This window comes from Chiloscyllium punctatum, chromosome 15 (assembly GCF_047496795.1).
Source record: "Chiloscyllium punctatum isolate Juve2018m chromosome 15, sChiPun1.3, whole genome shotgun sequence".
Classification (NCBI taxonomy): domain Eukaryota; kingdom Metazoa; phylum Chordata; class Chondrichthyes; order Orectolobiformes; family Hemiscylliidae; genus Chiloscyllium; species Chiloscyllium punctatum.
The window spans coordinates 64,646,194-64,659,201 of record NC_092753.1 but is presented as its reverse complement, the minus strand read 5'-3'; the positions used below and the strand labels follow the sequence as shown (position 1 = coordinate 64,659,201).

Below are 13,008 nucleotides of genomic sequence, written 5' to 3'. Positions count from 1 at the left end.
CTATCACCCTCACCTTAACCTCCTTCCGCCTATCGCATTCCCAACACCCCTCCCCCAAGTCCCTCCTCCCTACCTTTTATCTTAGCCTGCTTGGCACACCCTCCTCATTCCTGAAGAAGGGCTTATGCCCGAAACATCGATTCTCCTGCTCCTTTGATGCTGCCTGACCTGCTGCGCTTTTCCAGCAACACATTTTTAAGCTCTGATCCCCAACATCTTCAGTCCTCACTTTCTCCTAAAGCCTCTGATTTGTCTGCTTTGGAAGTTCAATTACAAATCCAGTGTGATAGATATAAGAAATGGAACATCCATTGTTGACCAAGGCCATGCTTTCTGGAGCTAACAAAAGCTAGTGGGCTTGAAATTATTTTAATTATTTATTTCTGCAGACTTCTGATTCATCATTGTGGTATACATAACAGCAAGTGTATCAGTCAAAGGAAACAACAGCAGATTTGACTAAATTATATACCAAATAAACATTATAGTAATTATTTTTGTTTAATTACATGTCAATGTTCTAATCAATATGTAAGAAAATTAGAAGTAAGAAACTGCCATTCAATATTATCCTCTTTTGAGCATGTCCTTTGAATTTGACTTCAATTGCTTATGACTGCTGATATGAGACTGATAATAAATTCTCAAAATTCTTGGGTAAATGTCAGTGTCAAAACTCCTGTCATTTCCACCTCAGTATCATATCAAAGCCTGTGACCTTCCAGTCATTCCTAAATATGCCTCTTTTCTAATTAGCTTTTTGATTAATTCAACTAATTTCATTAGATGGATGATGCAGATACATTCGACAGTAGTGGCGGTTAAGCCATGTTTATTTTGCCATTCCCAAAGTGGAAATTGCATCTCTTAGTTGGGAAAATAAGTGCCTGGCCTGTCCAAGAGCAGCAGTGAAAGACATAGCCAAGCTTAACACCATGATCACATTAGAACATAACTATGCAAAGCCCCACCAAAGTGGCCAGGAAAGTAGCAGAAGTCGGGCTGCCAGAAGCATGCCAGCCTGGCCTAAGGAAAGACAGGATCAGTGATGGGAAACGGAATTCTAGGATAGTCCACAATTGTAAGGAGAATTCAAGAGTGACGATAAATTAGTGAGGAGAAGGAATCTGGGGAAAGAAAGTTTATATTTTTCATGTGGGGCACAAAGGATCACTCTGTAGACCCACAGAGGGAAATCTCAAACATACCAGACAGGACTGTCCAGTGTTACATCAGGTTCAGACTGCTAGATAACCACTACCATTGACTTGCTACAAAATGTTCTTAATGTTGTGTTGTCATAGGAGTACTATAATTTGCACAGGTGTGGGTGGTTCCCACCTCACCTGAGTGAACATTTAGCCATTTTAAAATTTCAACAAATTGGGGATGGAGGAAATACTGCTTCATTTGAAATGCTCCTATCACACAGTTAGAAGGCTTTCACTCTGACCCATTATAAAATGGCATCTACTATTTCCAGTAATTATTGGTATTGAAAATAAATTTAGTTTTCTCCATGTAGCTTAGCAATTTCAGCTTCAGATAACAAAATCTGCTCCACTTTACATTTGACTCATTTATCAGTATCCATCAACTTTATAAATAAGTGTGTAGTTACTTAGGATAAGCTGCCAGGTAACGATCAAAGGAATAACATTGCGATTAACTCATTGTCATTGTTAGTTATTTTAGAAGACAATCTTATAAACTTACTGTATAAATAAAAGCAAAATGTGAAGACATTGTCATATGCTATGCATAATTATTTTTCCCTGATTATATAGCCATGTATAATGCTGTGGAGAAAAATAATATACAACTTTAGAACAGTACAGTATATTGATAATACATTAAAATGTCTTAAGGGAAACAAGTAACAGAAAGTATTGTGCCGCGCTGTTAACCTCCTGCCCTCAAAGGGGCAGGGATGCTATAGTGATCGATTTTGTTCATTTTGTCCTGGCACATATTTCAGCTTTCTTACTCTGCCGAGGAGAAGCTTGACAGGACATATCGATTTTTCTGCAAGTAAAGAGGAACTGATTACATTTCCACTTCAAAGAACATTGCTTTTTTTAGATGTTTCAGTTGTAGTTGAAAATCCTGGTTTGGTTTTGTTACAATATGTGTGTCCAAACAGAACTACTGAACACTGGGAATTATGGTTCACAGCTTTGTTTGGTTCATGTTCGCAAATTATGAAACTCTTTGGAGAACTAAAATAAATCTGCAGTTTCTTTATTAAAAAAAAAGGCTTTTGCAAAATGTCTTATAACAAGTCGGGGCAATATAAAGGGAGACTATTTCTCAGAGGCAGAACTGCAGTTCTTACAGAAAAACATAGGCAGAAACCCCTACTGAGATCAATCAGAATTGAGCAAAGAGGCACAGGAAGAGGTGATTATTGTTCGATGAGGCAAAGGTTCTGAAAGAATTAATTTTGACATTGCACTATCCAATTTGATGATGCCATACAGAATGTTTTGGAAGCAACAGGGGATTCTCTATGAGCGTTTGTAGAGAGCAGATGTATTCTGTATAGCTTCTGAAAGTCCTGAATAATTAAGTTGTGTTTATTGCTATCATATAATAACCATCTTGATAACTCGGACTATTCTCTACCATGATAATTAAAAAGAGTATAAACAAAAGAAATGGCAGCACTTTGCTTTAAACAACCCTTACCCTGTCCTACAGCAAAAGCTCAGCACTTCAAAGACAAACCTTTATCAAAGAGCTCGTAAGGGGCATGGAGGAATGAGTGTGGATGAGGAAAAGAGAGCAAAGCCAATGATACTTAGAAAAGAAAGTTAACAAATGAGTCTCTGTAGGAAGCAAGAGAAACCTCCAGGAGTAAAGTTAGATATGCCTAGGGGATATCTTTACAAAAAGGATACAAAGACCATAAAACATAAACAATGGTGTGTAAAAGAGAGTACTCACCTTTTACAACGAATATTACAGCCATCAAAAATAGACTCCATGAGGCACTGCTGCAAAGAACAATAAAAGATCATTTACATGGCCATTATGTTTGTCATTTCAATGAACCATCTTGTACCAAAGCTAACATTTCCATTATGGCCTGCTTCAATGTACCAGTGAAACTCAACACAATCTGGAAGAACAACCCTGCATTTTCCATGCAAGCACTTTACAACCTCAATGACTCAACATTGATTTCAGCAACTCATAGCATCACCTCTATAGACTCTCACCTCATCCCCAGCCATGACTTGTTTGAGTCTTGTTGGCTTTGTTTTCAACAGAGTGAACACATTTTCTCCTTTTCATTTTCATGGTCATCGGGTTGGAAGGTGTAGTCTCATCACACTTCTGCAAGTTCCCCTCCAAGTCATCCTACCACGGAAATATATCACTGTTCCTCCACTGTCACTGGGCCAAAATACTGGAACTCCCTTTCTGATTACATTATGGACTGACCTACACCACATGGACTACAGTGGTTCAAAAAAGTAGTTAATCACCATTTTCCCAAGAGCAGCTAGGGGTGGGCATTAAATGCTGGCCCAGCCAACGACACCCATATTCATGATTGAATTTTTAAAAATCACTTATGTCTCTCCTTCACCAGCATTAGCACTCCCTTCGTCTTTTAGTGGTAACTAACCAACATCTCAGTATTGCAGTGGAAGCTTAGAACAATGGTCTGCAATGTCAGCTTGCTGCCATGCAAATTCAGAGTGCTAAGAAACATGTTGTTCACAGGGTGTCAAAGCAATCTGACTTCAACGCACCATTAGGATCGCAAAAGCACCCTCTCTGGGTTTAGCAAATGTTTCATGGAGCAGGAACTTGCCAACCATTCTTAAGATGACAGCATATGTTCTCTCACCTCTACCATTCTGCCAGTGCTGTTGATGTTGCCTGTCAGTCAGAACAGACTGCCGTTGCCCATGTCAATGCAGACTATAGCTAGGTCTCCTCAGACAGAGTTGTTCAAGGTTGTCCTATAAGACAATCTTAATTCTTTCCCAGCAAAAGTCAACAACTTGGCACATATTATTCTGCCATGACTGGGGTCACATTATGTAGAAAGTAAGTCACCATAGTCCTACTCCCTCATTACAGAGGGATGACTTGTAGTTTAACCCAAGGGTCACCGCACCCCAGGCAAGGGGAGAAGTTGAGTAGAAAATCCCTTTATAGTAACCTCAGCCAGCACAAGAATTGAAGCCATGCTGTTGGTATCACTCTGCATTCCAAACCAGCAAGGCAAAAGTGAGGACTGCAGATGTTGAAAATCAGAGTCCACATTAGAGTGGTGCTGGAAAAGCACAGCCGGTCAGGCAGCATCCAAGGTGCAGGAAAATCAACATTTCAGGCAAAAGCCCTTCATCAGGACTGACCAAACCAGCAGTTTGGCTAACTAAGCTAACCAATCCCCTAACATTGTGTAGGTGCAATAGCATAGGTAAGGAACAATGAAAGGCACTGAGGGAAAGCACAAGATAATTTCTTAAATTTTGTGTGAAAATTGATTAGTGAATTTATACATTTGGTTTTGAATATTAATTTGATTTAGTTGTGACTTTTTTTTGTATTCTATCAAAGAGGTTGCTGTGACAGTCAGTGACATAAGGAAAGTAAGATGTGTGAGTGTTGGTGAATGTGTATTTGAGATTGCGATTACTGGTATCAGTTTCTCGTGGACTTGTCAGCAAGAAAGTTAATGTCTAAGTTAGCTCTTTCTCTCCTCTTTCTCCTCATGCAATTTTTCTTCAGCAGCTTGCCATACACTTGGTGACAAAAGGCTGCCTCACTCTGATGATCAAGTTGTACAGAATGTACATTAGGGCAGGTTTTGATGCAAGTAGGAGAGTACTTCTTTTAAGGAATCCATGTGAAAAACTATGGTCATAATGAAGAGTTATAATGGAAAATGATATGTTCTTATGTGAACTTTAAAATCTACAAGGGTTCAGTTCCAAAGAAAAAGTCAAAAGTTCACCAGTTACAGCTACACTTCCTGACAGGTAAGGACTCAGCTTTTCTTAACAGCTGTAAGGCTTTGCTGATAATAAAGGACACACAAAACACATGCATACAAACACATCTTTCTTTCAAAACCACGAGTACAGCCTAGTGTTGGAACTGATAATAAAAATACATTCAGAAACAAAATCTTACAATTGAGAAACAAATCTCTAATGTTAGAACACAGACCATTGACGAAGGAGAAATTTTGACCAATTGTGATTAGGTCAAGCATGACAGATGTGTTTTTACACACCTCTGGAGCAGGTAGACTTATTGCTCTGAGGTTGGTTGATATTGTGACTGCAGTAGGTAGCAGCTTTCACTGTGAATATTTGTATTGAAGTGGAGTTTTGATGCCCAACAGCTTTGCTGTGGGTAAGGTTGGGGATTTGCTACCTCCCGTTAATACTCTTTACTCCACCTCCCCCTCCTCTTCCAGCAACTTGAACAGAGGTTACACAGAATGGGTTATTCTCCAAGACATGCTCCATCCCATGGGGAATGTCTATTCATGCACCCATTCTGACAGGTACTAGTTTGGGTCGAAAAAAGTCTTGAAATCAGCAAAACATCTTGAACACCTGCTGCTCCATTTGTAAACTATAGAAAAAAAACACTTCTTGCTAGCGGATAGTGTTCCATCACAGTCCTGGCCAGTGCCTTGTAAATGGTGGATAGTCAGGGGGTGATTCACTTGTAATAGAATTACCAGCCTGTCACCAGCTCTGTCAATCACAGTAAATATACGGTTAGGTTTCAGATCAGTTCAGTCCAGCTTCTGATTAATAGTAATCTCCAGAATGTTGACCAGCAACTGCAATGTCATTAAATGGAAAGGGAAGAATTTCAGAAAATCTCTTGTTGGAGATGGTAGAGTCATGAACGATGCTGAACATTGTGCAGTTATCAGCCAATATTACCATTTCAGATCGTATGTTGGAGGGACACCATCAATGATTTTTGCAGGTGAAGATGTTTGGGCCTTAGACAATACCCTAATGAACACCTGTCGTGGTGTTCTGGGGGCTGAGATGATTAGCCTCCTAATGTCATAGCCATTTTCATTTCTGCTAGATGTGATTCCAGCCTTTAGAGGTTTCCTTCTGAATTCCTTGGGGTGTCTGTTTCGCTAGAGCTCTTTGATGCCACATTTGGTCAAATGGTGCTTTGATGTCAAAGGCAGTTACTATCTCCTCACCTCTGGAGTTCAGCTCTTTTGTGCCTGTATGGACCAAGACAGTAATGTGATTTGGAGCTGAGCAGCCCTGGCAAACTCCAAGCTGAGCTTTGGTGAACAGTGGGCGGCACGGTGGCACAGTGGTTAGCACTGCTGCCTCACAGCGCCTGAGACCCGGGTTCTATTCCCGCCTCAGGCGACTGACTGTGTGGAGTTTGCACGTTCTCCCAGTGTCTGCGTGGGTTTCCTCCGGGTACTCCGGTTTCCTCCCACAATCCAAAGATGTGCAGGCCAGGTGAATTGGCCATGCTAAATTGCCCATTGTGTTAGGTAAGGGGTAAATGTAGATGTCGAGGTATGGGTGGGTTACGCTTCGGCGGGGCGGTGTGGACTTGTTGGGCCGAAGGGCCTGTTTCCATACTGTAAGTAATCTAATCAAATCTAATCTAATCAAGATCATCATTGTATAGCTGCTACTTAATAGCACTGTCAAGTTATACCTCCTTGAAAGTGGAATCGTAGGTAGATAGGATAGTGAAGAAGCCGTTTGGTATGCTTTATTTTATTGGTTAGTGTATGGAGTACAGGAGTTGGGAGGTCATGTTGCGGCTGTACAGGACATTGGTTAGGCCACTGTTGGAATATTGCATGCAATTCTGGTCTCCTTCCTATCAGAAAGATGTTGTGAAACTTGAAAGGGTTCAGAAAAGATTTACAAGGATGTTGCCAGGGTTGGAGGACTTGAGCTATAGGAAGAGGCTGAACAGGCTGGGGCTGTTTTCTCTGGAGTGTCGGGGGCTGATGGGTGACCTTATCGAGGTTTACAAAATTATGAGGGGCATGGATAGGGTAAATAGACAAAGTCTTTTCCCTGGGGTCGGGGAGTCCAGAACTAGAGGGCATAGGTTTAGGGTGAGAGGGGAAAGATATAAAAGAGACCTAAGGGGCAACTTTTTCACACAGAGGGTGGTGTGTGTTTGGAATGAGCTGCCAGAGGAAGTGGTGGAGGCTAGTACAATTGCAATATTTAAGAGGTATTTGGATGGGTATATGAATAGGAAGGGTTTGGAGGGATATGGGCCAGGTGCTGGCAGGTGGGACTAGATTGGGTTGGGATATCTGGTTGGCGTGGACTGAAGGGTCTGTTTCCATGCTGTACACCTCTATGACTCTATAATGACTGAGATTAGACTGATGGGACAGTACTTGGCTGGATTGGACTATTTCTGTTTTATATGAGTAAAGAAATAGGCATTTTTCCCCATGTAGGTTGACAGATGGGTGGTTGGTAGTGTGAGTGACAACTGGGTGAGGACTTGTCACAGGGTCAAATTGCATGAGTTGTGGGCTGTTAGGATGAGTCAAGTTGGGGGAGATCGAATGAAGTTGGGTCGCAATGGGGTCAGACTGAGGGTTTGATGAGTTTGAAGGGTGTTGGGATTCGATTTTCTGGTGAGCGAGACATGGTTTATGTGAACAAAGAAACACATGGTATTTTAACTTCATAACTTTATTCAAATTCAAGTTTTAAAAGTACAAGGTGTTGGTGAGGCTGCACCTGGAGTATTGTGCACAGTTCTTGTCTCCTTACTTGAGGAAGGATATACAGGCTTTGGAGGCTTTGCAGTGGAGGTTCACCAGGTTGATTCCGAAGATGAGAGGGTTACTTTATGAGGAGAGGTTGATCTGCCTGGGACTGTACTCACTAGAATTTAGAAGAATGAGAGGGGATCTTATAAGAGCACATAAAATTATGAAAAGGAGTAGATAAGATAGAGGCAGGCAAGTTGTTTCCACTGGTGGGTGAGACTAGGACGAGGGGACATGGTCTCAAGATTAAGGGGAGTAGATGTAGGACAGAGATGAGGAAGAACTGCTTTTCCCAGAGAGTAGTGAATCTATAGAATTCTCTGCCCGAGGAAGCAGTAGAGGCAATTACCTTAAATATATTCAAGATATAATTGGATGAGTTTCTACATGGCAGGGGAATTAAGGGTTATGGGGATAATGCAAGGAGGAGGAGCTGAGACGATGGAGAGATCAGCCATGATCTTAATGAATGGTGGAGCAGGCCAATGGTCTACTCCTGTTTCTATTACTATGAATCTATGAAAAATAAAGGAGAATAATCAGCTTTGTCTAAAAACACAATATTTCCTCATTTCTCCTGCTCCTCTACTGAAAATGCTAATTTATATTGGAACCTCTTAAAGGTTTCTGGCAGCCTTCCAATATAGTTCAAATTTGTATCCTTCTAATTGAGAGGTCTGAGATCAATTTTGGCTGTCATTTTACTGCCAGGCTAAGCATTGGTATTCAGGAAGTCAAGGGATTGACCTGAAATTTTCATTCTTCTGCAGCTTCTACAACTTCTACAACTTCTACAGCTCAGTTCTGCATTGGGTTCTCCATTTCATAGCATTAGGGGCAATTTTTGACAGTGGACACATACATTAAGGACAACCTATTTTAGGCGGAATTGTAGTTCTAAGTATTGAATGTAATTTCAAATATTTTCTCCACATACAAGGTAGACTATGTAGAAGGAAAATAGCTGAGTTTATTTTTTTAGAAGCAGTCAACGGGTCAAAAATTATGATGAAGTATTTGATACTGTTGCATCAGCTCGGTTTATTGTACCCTAAGTTGAACAAGCAAAATCAACAGAAATGTTAGTCAAAAAAATGAATTTGACTTCTATTAAGACTTATGCGTCAAAATGTATGTTCTGCAGTGAGCTAAAAGTTAATACCACCTTTTATATTATTAGTCAAGTCTCAGCTGGTCACTTCTTAGATTTTTCAAGTATACTGGATTTAATTCTGCAGCTTCTTATTGTGAACAAAAAACACAAGAATTTCAAAGTTAATGCAGTACAGCTAACTATGTAGAAAGCAACACTAGACTCAGATCCTCTCATCATGTGAATGTGCAGACAGTATATATAACACTGAAACACATCACTAACAGATTTGTCCATTTCTAGGATCTTGTTCCAATCATTGCACTATTAGGAGAAAATGTATAAAGAACACATACAAGTTTTCATCCCTGTTCTTGGTTTCACTAGACCAAACAATAACTGTAGCAGACAGAGCTGGGAAGCAAATTGCTCCCAGGTCTCCAACAATGCATTTGTGATCTAGACATTAGAAGATTTCTGTATATGATAATCATTGGTAAATTCACTTGCTTGTATTTTTACAGTCCTTTCTCTTATCTTTTTCTGTGTTTTGTCTTGAAAAATTGGTTCTTTCATCTATATTTACATTTCAAACTTATCACTAGTTTAATCGGCATGATTGTAAACTTTTAGTCTTTTTTTAGTTCATGGAGTGTGGATATTGCTGGCGAGGCCAGTACTTATTGCCTATGTCTAATTGCTTTCTCAAAGGCAAGTAGGGATGGGCAATAAATGCTGGTCAGTCAGCGATGCCCACACCCCATGTGTAAATAAACATAAGAGAAGGTAGTGGTAAGCTGCCTTCTTGAACTGCTGCATACCCTGGGGTGTAGGGGCACTCGCAATGCCATTACAAAGGGAGTTACAGGACGTTCACACAGCAATAGTGAAGGAACAATGATATGGATCCAAGTCAGGAACTTGCAAGTCATGGTGCTCCTATGAATCCACTAATTTTGTCCTCCTAGGCTGGAGGTTTGGAAAGTGCTGTCAAAGATAAATACAGTGTCTACAAAAACAAGTCAGATGTCAGGGATCCTCCAGCAAGTAACTTCTGGATGAAGTTGGATGCAAATATGTCAGCCTTGACTTTAAGGTTTGCAGATCTGAAGAAAAGTCATACTGGACCTGAAATGTTAACTCTATTTCTCTACCTACAGATGCTGCAGACCTACTGAGTTTTTTCAGCATTTTCTGTGTTTGTCTTGGTGCTCAGCTTTATGCCCAGATAAAATAGAACATTTACACATATTAAAAGCAACCAATAAAAACTGACACTTGATACAAATAAAATTTCCATTTCAGGGATGGAATGGGAATGGTGCTGTAAAAATCTCTATATTGAATGCTGGCATAGACTTGATGGGCCAAATGAATGCCTTCTATTATGTAAATGACATTTACGTATGCAAAAAATTGACTATTGGTGCCCCCTGAGATGGTGCCTTCGTGGGGATGCTATTGGATAAGAAATTCAGAGGTCCAGGCTAATGTTCTGGATACAAGTCTCATAACAGCTCTGATGCAATTCAAATTCTGGCAAATAAAGCTTCTCTCAACATGTTGGCCATGAAACTATTAGAAATTGTTGTAAATGCCTAGCTAATGCTCTTCTGGTAAAGAAAACTGTCACCTATATCCAGTCTGGTCAATAAAAAACTGCAGACTCACAGCAATGTTTTGACTCTTAACTGCCCTACCCCTTGAAAGAATAAAGAAAAAAAATACATTATTTAACAATTCCATCACATGATGGCTGCAGTTCTCTCTGGAAATTTCACGTCTGTGTATTTTACACAATTTCAGTGAGTACAAATGGCAGTTTCACCAGTTTTATTTGCAAGCAGGTAAAACCATGGTACTTGTGTAAAAGCACATTAATTACAACATATGACGTGGTTACAGTTTAGTACTCTAAAATTTATTTTTAAATGTTTAGCTATTGCACACATTTTTCACTAAGTTTTTAGGTTTGTCTTAGTTGCAAGTCATATTTCAATGTAAGTCAAATGATTACATTAATAATGGTTGATGCAAGTGTCAATTTGTTGTAAATAGTGTAGATTATTTTCACAATTTAAAAGATTTCTTCCAATAATGGCAAAAATACGTTGCAAGCAAAACAAGGGAAAATGTTAAATCACTCAGAAATTAGCCAAAATATTAACTGTAACAACTAAGGATTTACTGTGAACACAATGCAAAGCTGAAGCTTGTACTTTGTCAGCTGTGCTCCCTCGATTTCAGCTTTTTTCTCAAACAGTTTCATGAGTATTAGATACAATCAGGTCTCTCCGTACCATAGCACGTTCATTTTCCTCGAGAATCTGTGGCAGGCAGCTGCTCATTAAACCGAAGGTAATCACAAACCAACTGGACAAGAACAACAAATGGACAAGTGTGAAGGACAGGAAAGTGTGCAAATAGAGAGATAACATGAAGAAAAAACACAGACAATAGGAAGAAATCAAAAACAAAGTGATCGAAATACAAAACCTGAAATGAAGACACTAAGCTAAAAGAAAAATTACAGAACTAAAAAAGAACAGAAGAAAAGAAATCTGGATTAAATACAAGGTAAGAAATTAAAGATGAAAAGACTACGTTTATAAAAATGACAAAAAACGTTTTAAGTGCAACACGAAAAGACATATTAATTCTCTACATGTTAAGTGTGGTTGGGGTTCATACCTGTAAGTTCATTCATTGAATTGGGCCAGATTGTGATTGCTGGGGGAGGAGCATCCAATCAGGATGGAAAGCAATGCTCAGTTCAAACTTTACCATTTATAAATTGGTCTTGTAACACATATTTTGTGAGGTCCTGAAATGATGCAATTAATGTAATATATATTTCCAGTCAGAAGTGCCACTTTTAGTGAAATAGGTACTGTGTGTATTAGGTTCATGTTTACAGCAGTCAGAAAATCACACAAATGAAGATTATGTACAGTGTGCAGGATGCATTCACCATTTTCGCTTCAGCCTCACAAATTGTCTGGCTGCAAAAATGGATGACCTGTGGGGCATGTAGAATATGATTGGGAGCATCAAAGAAAACATCACACAACAAAATAAGCAACCAGAAGAGGGAGGAGAAAGCCACCGAATGGAAGGCCATTTCCACAGAGGGTCTTCAGGGAGCAATTTTCTTACTTCCGCTTTATTTTACTAAGGAGGTTAAACACAAGTTATGTCAGCTGCTACTGCAACAACTGCTACATTAAATCAGAGCATGGACAGCACTGCCTGTGGCTGTCAAGGTCAACATTCTAGGCTGTAACATTTCAGCTCACAGTGCATAAATGTATCAGGTTGATCATCAAGATTCTCGACATCAAGGAATTACAAAGGGTGGTCGCAGTGTAGTAGTAATCTTTCTGGACTAGTAATCCAGGGGGCCAGATTAATGTTCTGGAGACATGACCCAAATCTCACTATGGTTCCTGGCAAAATTTCAGTTCAGGTTTTTAAAAAGCCTGGAATATAAAGCTGGTTTTATTAATGATGACAGTTATCATGTCAGCAGGTTCATGCTTCATGGACTCACATTCACTCTTACAGAGTTTGATTTCATCACTCTTAGTTGGGGGGCAGTTTAATGGCCTGGTGTGACACATGACAAGCTCCTTTGTGCATTGGTGTCTGTAGTTCTGATGATAGAGCAATCACTAATTGTTGTAAACATGCATTTTCTTCATTAATGAACATTAGGGAAGGAAATTTGCCTTCATTACCTGGGGTGGCTCCAATTGACTTTTGGCCTTAACAGTGATGGTTAACTCTCAAACTGCCCTCTGAAGTGACTTAGCAAGCCACTCAGTTCAAAGACAATCATGGATGGGCAACAATGCTGATGAATGAAAAAGCAATTCCTTCCTTATTGACAGAAGAAAACAGAATGAAAGGACTGAAGTTTAGCTTGCATGGCAGATATCCCCTTTGTGCAAGCTGCTACCGACTGTACTCGCAACCTTGTGTGCATAAATCAGCACAATGATATATTTATCAATTAGAAGGAAGTCCACTCCCTCAACTTACAATAAGTTTGTGATCACAACCAGTATATAAGAAGTTCTGTGTCTCCTGTGATAGAACTAGTCACAATCCGTTCATTCTGCGCTACTCCTCCATGCTATTTTAT

General features: G+C 39.7%; 1 long non-coding RNA gene across 1 annotated transcript in view; it reads right to left on the bottom strand.

Annotated features, from left to right (window-relative positions):
- Positions 1 to 154: 154 nt before the first annotated feature.
- LOC140486335 (uncharacterized) overlaps positions 155 to 13,008 on the bottom strand; it is a 40,402-nt gene continuing 27,548 nt past the window's right edge. The window contains exons 2-3 of the long non-coding RNA XR_011962549.1: positions 2,947 to 2,996; positions 155 to 2,025 (exon numbers count right to left, since the gene is read on the bottom strand). This is a non-coding gene — a long non-coding RNA (uncharacterized lncRNA). The remainder of the gene's footprint in view (positions 2,026 to 2,946; positions 2,997 to 13,008) is intronic.